Source organism: Artemia franciscana, chromosome 8 (assembly GCF_032884065.1).
Source record: "Artemia franciscana chromosome 8, ASM3288406v1, whole genome shotgun sequence".
NCBI classification, from domain to species: domain Eukaryota; kingdom Metazoa; phylum Arthropoda; class Branchiopoda; order Anostraca; family Artemiidae; genus Artemia; species Artemia franciscana.
This window is the reverse complement of record NC_088870.1, coordinates 39,154,912-39,163,188: the sequence shown is the minus strand read 5'-3', so window position 1 is coordinate 39,163,188 and position 8,277 is coordinate 39,154,912.

The following is an 8,277-nucleotide window of genomic DNA, read 5'->3' as shown; positions in this document are numbered from 1 at the left end:
TTTGTTAACTAATAAAAACTAATAAAAGTAGTTTTTCAAAGGGTCTAGTCCAAATTTATAAAATATTTACCACTAAATGTCAGAGCTGTAACAGAAATTTTGCAAGGATATTACTAGCCAAATAAAAATAAAGGGACAAAAAAAATATTAGGGATCAATCTCTTATCATCCGATTTTAATGTTCCATAACCATTGGCAGTATTAGCCACTAATCTTTGGCTAATGCTGCCTAACCTAGTTAGGCGGGACCGCTTTATGATAATCGGTGTACACAAAATTTCACCAGCCCCGACCCCTTTAAATCTGACTAACCAAGTTTCGATGGTTTCTGAGACAAAAAAAAACATACATTATTGTTTTCTTTCGCTGTCAATGAATTTTTTACAAAAGTGTCCTTTTTGCACTCTATAATTTGATTTCTGAATTATTTATTTCCTTGAATTTAAGGACTATACCATAAAAAATCACTAGATTTAGAAAAAAACATTCTTTCTATAAAAAACAATAAATATCACTAGACAAGAAAAAGAATCACTAGAAATAATGGTAAATCAATAGGATGGCAGCCCAGTTTTAAGGTCACCTTAATTTACCTTTTAAGGAGAAATATTAATTTGAAACTCCCAATATTATCTCCCTATCATACTGAATCACTAGAGCCATCCATCCTCCCACTACAACAGATCCTGAAGTTCAAACAAGTAAAACAGTCGTCAAGTTTGCTAAGTAAGTACGATATACTGGATTGGATGAAGTCAAAACTATTTGACATTGTTTTCGATTCGTGGATTATTTTAGGGGGACAAAATAAAGAAGCGTTCCGCACACTTACGTCAAGGTAGCTGAAGTTGCAGAAAGCACTACACAAATCACCATCAGAGTAGTTTGACATTACGATCTCATAATATTTGTAATTGGTTTTTAATACATTAGGTAATATGTCTAAAATTTAATTCCAAATATAAATAGCTTTTCGTTGGTTAGGTAAAACCTATTGACCAGTCAGGTGTACTGTTTTACAGACTTATACTGTAGATCTGCTTAAGCCAATATGAAATCAACAATAAACGAAACAGCTGCTTTTACCAAATTTATGATTGATTTCAAGGACAGTATACAGAAATCATACTCATAATTTTATAAATCCATCTCTCTGTACCAGCATTACTAGTCCATATTTAGGCTGACAGTAGTTTACAAACTCTTTCAAAACACATTTCCTTAAATGCCTACGTTGCAGTTTGTTCAGATTAAATTTTTTCCCTAAGATAGGCCAGGCTTGAAAAAAAAAAAACTTTAGCTTACATCTAACGTCAAACTGCTTTCCCAAATAGCTATCAAATCACAATAGATTTTAGTCACTTGCGCTTACAATGAAATGAAAGATTGATTGAACAGTGATAGAAGTAGCAAAAATTCCACACCCGTTTAATCGTTAAAAACCTGTTTGATTATATTGGTTTTCCTCATGATAATCATACACAGAATAACATTTAGTGACAAATTGAGGGGAATTTCAAACTCAAAATGAGCTAAGTAAACAGTTCGTGGTAACGAACTATAAGTAAGGAGTGACCCGGCTCACTAGTAACCAAAACTCCAAAAAACGATATTTTGATACCAATATATATTTCAAAATAATGAGATTTTGGTGCTGGTTTCAAATATATAAATTTCATCAAGTTTAGGTCTACCCATCAAAGCTTAAGAGCCTGAGAAAATTCTCCTTATTTTCGAAAAAAGGGAAAAACGCCCATAAATTTCATAGAATCTTAATAAAAATCACACCATCAGATTCAGCGTATCAGAAACCCCTCTGGTAGAGGTTTCAAGCTCCTATCTGTAAAAATTTGGATTTTCCTCCCTATCAATGCCCCGCTCTTTACGCTCTCTATGTTTGACTGTTTTGCACAAATCTACTTTTTAAAACACTAAGAAACTTTAGCATAAAGAGCGGGGCATTGAGCAGGGGACAGCCAAATTCATATATGGAATAATTTGTGCTCGTTTATAAGTTATGATGTCGGTCCTTAATTTCAGTTAAAAAAAACTTGTTTTTTGTTTAATATCAATTAAAAAAGTAAACCATGATCAACTCCGATCAATTACCGTCAGCGAACTAACGTTAGACTTTAGTTTCATTTTTGCTAACACTGTTTATTTGGAAAGTGTTCTTTCTTTATTTGAAAATATTCATGTGCAGCTCCAGATTTCTAATAATAGAAGATACTTTCAGTTTCTGCATTTAATATCAATTAAAACAGGAGACCATGACCAACCCGGAACAATTATCTTCGGCAAACTAACGAAAAACCTTAGGTTCATTTTTGATAACACTATTTATTTGGAAATTGTTCTTTCTTTATTCAAAAATATTCATATGCAGGTCCAGATTTCTAATAATAGAAGATACATTCATTTTCTGGATTATTAAGGTGATTTTCTTCAAACAAATCTTTGGAATGTACCTTTAGCTTTTTGCAATAAATTCGTTAATAGAGTACTTTAATTCAATGATAAATAAATAATTGTTAAGGGATTTTTGGTAGTTGAGACCGAGAGCTTCGCACCCGTCTCTCATGGTGGCAATAAATATGAAATACTACACACGTGAGTTTTCATGCTGAGTAGTCAGAAGAAATAATCTTGTAATAATCTTGCTTATTAAAGTAAGCTTTGGTGTAATTGGAATGGCTGTTCTGAAGGACACATTGTGATAAAAAATTGTAGTCTTGTGCCATTAGGCTAGGTCCACCAATTGATGCATATTCCAAACAGGCCTAGCCTATGATATTTGCTACTCTGACAATGCTCCCTCGAATGGCTTTGGATATAGCCCCAAATAATATTATTCTAATTTTGCAATACTTTCTAGGCTATTTTATTTCTATTAGGAAACTCTAGGCCATTTCATTACTGCTGACCAAAAATTATCAGTAAAATTCTACTTTAGCTGTTTTTGACTATCTTGGAAAGAGGTTATGTTAGGAAAACTGAAACTTTCATTAATGAATCCAGGGTCAAAACATACTCTGTGAAGGTATTACCAAGCTTACATGTTTACCCTCTTCTGATTTCTAAGTCTTAGAAATTTGCATAACTGACTGGTCTATACCTATTGAAATTTTGACAAAGCAACATATTATGTTAATTTTCTGTCATTATTTTTTCTGGTTTCAGTTTTTAAAATGCAATTTTATGTTATCTGATAGAATTTTAAGCCATACTCTATAAAGCCAAGAAGCTCAACTGTATTTTTAGTAGTTGTTTTGAAGTTTCTGGGATAGAGAGTTTGACAAAAATGAGTTGGGATTTAGTATCAGGAATGATTTAACTAGTCAGAATAGAATAACTGATGACCAGTTATTTTCTATTTCTAAGGTTTTGAAAGCACTGAGAACATTGGATACAGGTAAAGCCCAGATATTGATGGTATTACAAATATTATGTTAAAAAATTTGGGGTAAAATTCTAGTTAATTAACTTCTTGATATCTCAGAAAGGGTTTAGGTTAGGCAAATGAAACTTTCAGGGATGAATATACAGACTAAAGTATGTCCCAGGAAGGTATTTTGAAGCAACTACCTCCACTCCTTCTCCCCCGTAGAGGGCCCTGACCTTTGATGACCTTTAAAAATATGTGTATTATAAAAGTGAAACCTTGCAAAATATATCTTCTGCTTAATTGAAGTACAACACAATTATTTTCAGCTTCATAACTTTGCTCAATTCCATTTTATAATGTTTTAAAGATATACAAATACATTTCCTAATTTTGAAAAATAACATTGATATGGCTCAAAATTCTACTCAAATAACAGGAATTGCATTTTCTGAACTAAATGCAGAAAAAAGCAACTAGTAACTGAAAATCAAGGTAAAATGTTGTTTTGTCAAAATTTCAATAGGTATAGACATGTCATGTAGGCAAATTTCAAGGCCCTCTTGAGGGTGAAGGAGTGAAGGTGGGTACTTTAAAATACCTTCCTGTGACATACTTTGGTCTGTAGATTCATCCCTGAAAGTTTCATTTTCCTAACCTAAACCATTTCTGAGATAGCAAGAAGTCAATTTACCAAATTTGGCATCTGTTTTATGTGAACTGCTTGTCTTACTGTTCAATTGGTTGTTTTTGGCTGTATCTCTTCCAATTAGATGGAAAGAAGCTCTTGTGGAGCCACTATACTGGTCTTGTAGACTTGATTCTTTTCAAAACTACAGACCACTTTCTATTACTTCAATATTTTGTAGAATAATGGGAAATTTTTTGTCAATTGTATACTGTTGAACTATGAAGAAAATGGGCCATGGTAAGAGGCACAACATGCATACAGGCAGAAGTGTTCATGTAGTATACAACTACTAGGGGTCATAAAAGACTACCAGCAGTTTGCTGATGAAGGTGACCCATTTGATTGTATATATTTCAATTTTTCTACAGCCTTCAACAAAATATACTACTCCAAGCTGCTTCAAAAACTCCAAAATCTTGGTGAGCAGACACATAAGTGGACTGAAAGTTTCATGATTGGTAGAAGTCAAGCTGTTTTTGTTGGTCAGGCAAAATCCTTAAGTATATTAATTAGTAGCAAGGTTCCACAGGGTAGTTGCTTAGGTCCAATTTTATTCTCCATGCACATAAATGATCTACTGTCAACTATAAGAAGTTTTGCTGTCAAATGTTTTGCTGATGATGTGAATTTGTATAGGAAAGTTGGCTTGGTACAAGATGAAAAACTACTCTAGGAGGATGTAGAAAGTTTAAGTGAATAGTGCAGGGTAAAGTATATGGTTTTAAACACTTCAAAGTGTACTGTCATGCATCATCTCTGTAGAAAGTTGGTTGGAAATTTGAATTCTCACTATTTCATTGGAAGCACCAAGGTACCAGAGGTGAGAACTATGCTTAATCTTGGCATAGTATTTGATCCATTTTTAAAGTTTATGAGTATACAAGTATTGTCTCAGGTAGAGCATGGTTTACATTGTCCAGAACTAAAAGAGTATTTTTGAAGTTTAATGTGAAATTTGTTTTTAAACATATATAAGTTAAAAGTTTGCCCTATCCTTGAATATTGCTCTCCAATATGCTACCCTATAAATCAGGATAATAGGAAGAAAATTGAATCAGTACAAAGATCAGCTACAAGGCTAATTCCCTACCTAAGACATTTGTTGTATTCAAAATGTTTAGAGCAGGCACGTATTCAGGAATTTTTTTCAGGGGGGGGGGGGGGCAAAACCCTTGAAACAACAAATATAAAGTAGCACTTTTTTTATTTAGTAATGCAAAAAGCACGTATATTGGAAAATACAGATTATCTTTAATCTGTAGTATTGTAGCAGATGGGGGGAAGAAGACTGAAGCCTCAAAAGTACATTTTAGGCTCTGGTTATGTTCATAGCAATTTAGAACTAGTGATTAATCTATTGTATCCCACTGAAAGGGAAATTTTAGGGTTAACAGTGCAATATGGGTGTTGTGGGGGGTAGTTCTTCTATTGCAAAAATGTAGATTTTAATGAAAAATTATAGTTTCCAAAATTTATCCATTAAAAGCTGTACTTCATCCTGAAAAGGGGGGATAAACGCCCTAATATCAAGGATAATTCTGTTTTGCTGTGGAAAGCAAACTCTCTTTACAAAAAAAAATAACTGTACAATTGCTAATTACTTCAAAGAGGGTGAAAAGTTAGACAGTAAATGGATTAATAATTGGGCAGTGACTTGACTGGATAATTGCATGCTGTAAAATCCTCCAAATGCTTCACACATGTATCTAGATTCTTAATAAATGTCCTATTTTTGCCAGAAATCCCAAGAAACCATGGGGAAATTAAGCATTTCACAAAATTTCGGGGGAGGGGGGACAGGCCTGAAGCCCCCCCCCCCCCCCCCTGCGTACTTGCCAGGTTTAGGGGTGTTGGGATTGCCAAGGCTTTGACCTTCTCAGTGTCTACAGTATTGCAAACAGCATCATAAATTTGGATTCAGAAAATTTCTTTCAAAGAAGCCATTATAATTCAACCAGGGAAAATGCATTGAAATTTTAACCCCCCCCCCCCACTCCTGCACCAAAATCCAAAATAGGTGAGATGTCTTTTGTAAATAGATCAATAAAACTTTGGAACTCATTGCCTGATAGTTGTGTCACTGCTTGTACTGTTCCTAGTTTTAAGACTGAGTTAGTAGATACCTCTTTTTTACAGTGATGTATATTGTCAACCATAAGTTTACTAATGATTTTTGTTAAATATTCTAGCAATTGCCAGTTTTTTTATTTTCATTTTTTATGCTATGCTTACAGGCTATTGGATAAATAAATAAGTAAGTAAATGGTTTTTTTTTATAGAATTTGGGAAATATATTTGTGGATCTTTGAAGCCTTGTAGATTAGGATTGAGCAAAGTTGTGAAGTTTACAGTTTTGTTGTAATTCATTTAAGCAGATGATGTATTTTGCAAGGTTTCACTTTTATAACACAAAGATTTTTAAAGCTCTTTTAATGGCATCTTCAGTATCCTTTCCTAGCTCATCTGAGTTAATAATCATTGGAGATTTTAATTTTCCTGCAATTGAGTGGGTTGAAGGAACTGGACTTTCTTCATCTAATAGTAGATAGTATTTTTAGAAAACAGCCTAAAACATTTCCCTTCCTCACTAAGGAGGTTAAGAAGCTGATTAACCAGAAATCTAGAGCTTGGAAATGGTATAAGAAGAAGAATGGTATAATCAATTTACCAGGCAGCACAGAATCATGTAACAGATTCTGTCAAAAACTGAAATCTGCTTACAAGGAAAATTAGCTTCTGACATCAAGTTAAACCCAAAATCTTTCTGGAGACATGTCTCTGCTAAAAATCCAAATCTTCATCACAGAATCATGTAACAGATTCTGTCAAAAAACTGAAATCTGCTTACACAGAGAAATTAGCTTCTGACATCAAGTTAAACCCAAAATCTTTCTGGAGACATGTCTCTACTAAAAAACCAAATCATCATACTATTCCTGACCTTGTTGACCATGGTGTACTACACTCATCTCCAATAAATAAGGCTGACCTTCTAAATGCACAATTTGCTTCTGCCTTTATCCAAAACTTGGGTACCTCCTCACCAGATCCTCCATTGTTTAGAGTGCTTTTTCCCATGCCTGATCTGTTAGTAAGTGAAGTAATGGTTCTCAATAGCCTTGGGAAGTTTGATGTAAAAAAGTCAAGGGGACCAGACAGCATTCATCCACATCTTCTTAAGGAGTGTCAAAAAGCTCTCAGTTGCCCCCCGTGCATGCTGCTCAGGTTGTCTCTTCAAAATGAGTGATTCAAAAAACAGTGATTGAATTTTAAAATGGCTGGAGGGGCTATTGCTTTTGGTTTTGCCAACAGAAACAAGTGTACACCTACAATTATGTACATTATGTAAATACCAGGTTGTTATACATGACCATGAGTTAAAGACAGGAACTAAAAAGGATCTCTCTCTTGGAGCTATTAGTGTCACTAAGATAATAAGTTCATATCCCTTGCAACAACAACAGTAAGGCCTTGTTTCTGTGATTCTATCACAAAATTTCCAAGTTTACACAAAAGCTATGCTGAACTTCTATTCTGAGTATTAGTCATGGTAGTCAGATGGCATATATATGTATATATATATATATATATATATATATATATATATATATATATATATATATATATATATATATATATATATATATATATATATATATATATATATATATATATATATATATATATATATATATATATATATATATATATATATATATATATATATATATTATATATATTATATATTATTATAATAATATATATAATAAATATATAATAATATAATATATAATAATATATAATATAATAATATAATATATAAATATATAATATATTATATATAAATATATAATATATTAAATATAATATATTAATATATAAATATGTAATAATATAATATATATTATATATAATATAATATATAATAATATATATTATATTATTATATATATATTATATATATATATATATATATATATATATATATATATATATATATATATATATATATATATATAACAAAATACAGCAATATCTAAGAGTTGAACTGACAATCACCACTGCTGGTGCTAGTTCATCTCATGGTACTAGATCAGTCTTCTATATAAGAGACTTGTGCGTCCTAAGCTTGAAGTCTCTTGCATCCCCATATTTTAAAAAAGACATAAAAGTTCTTGAAGATGTGCAGAGACATCTTAAAGTG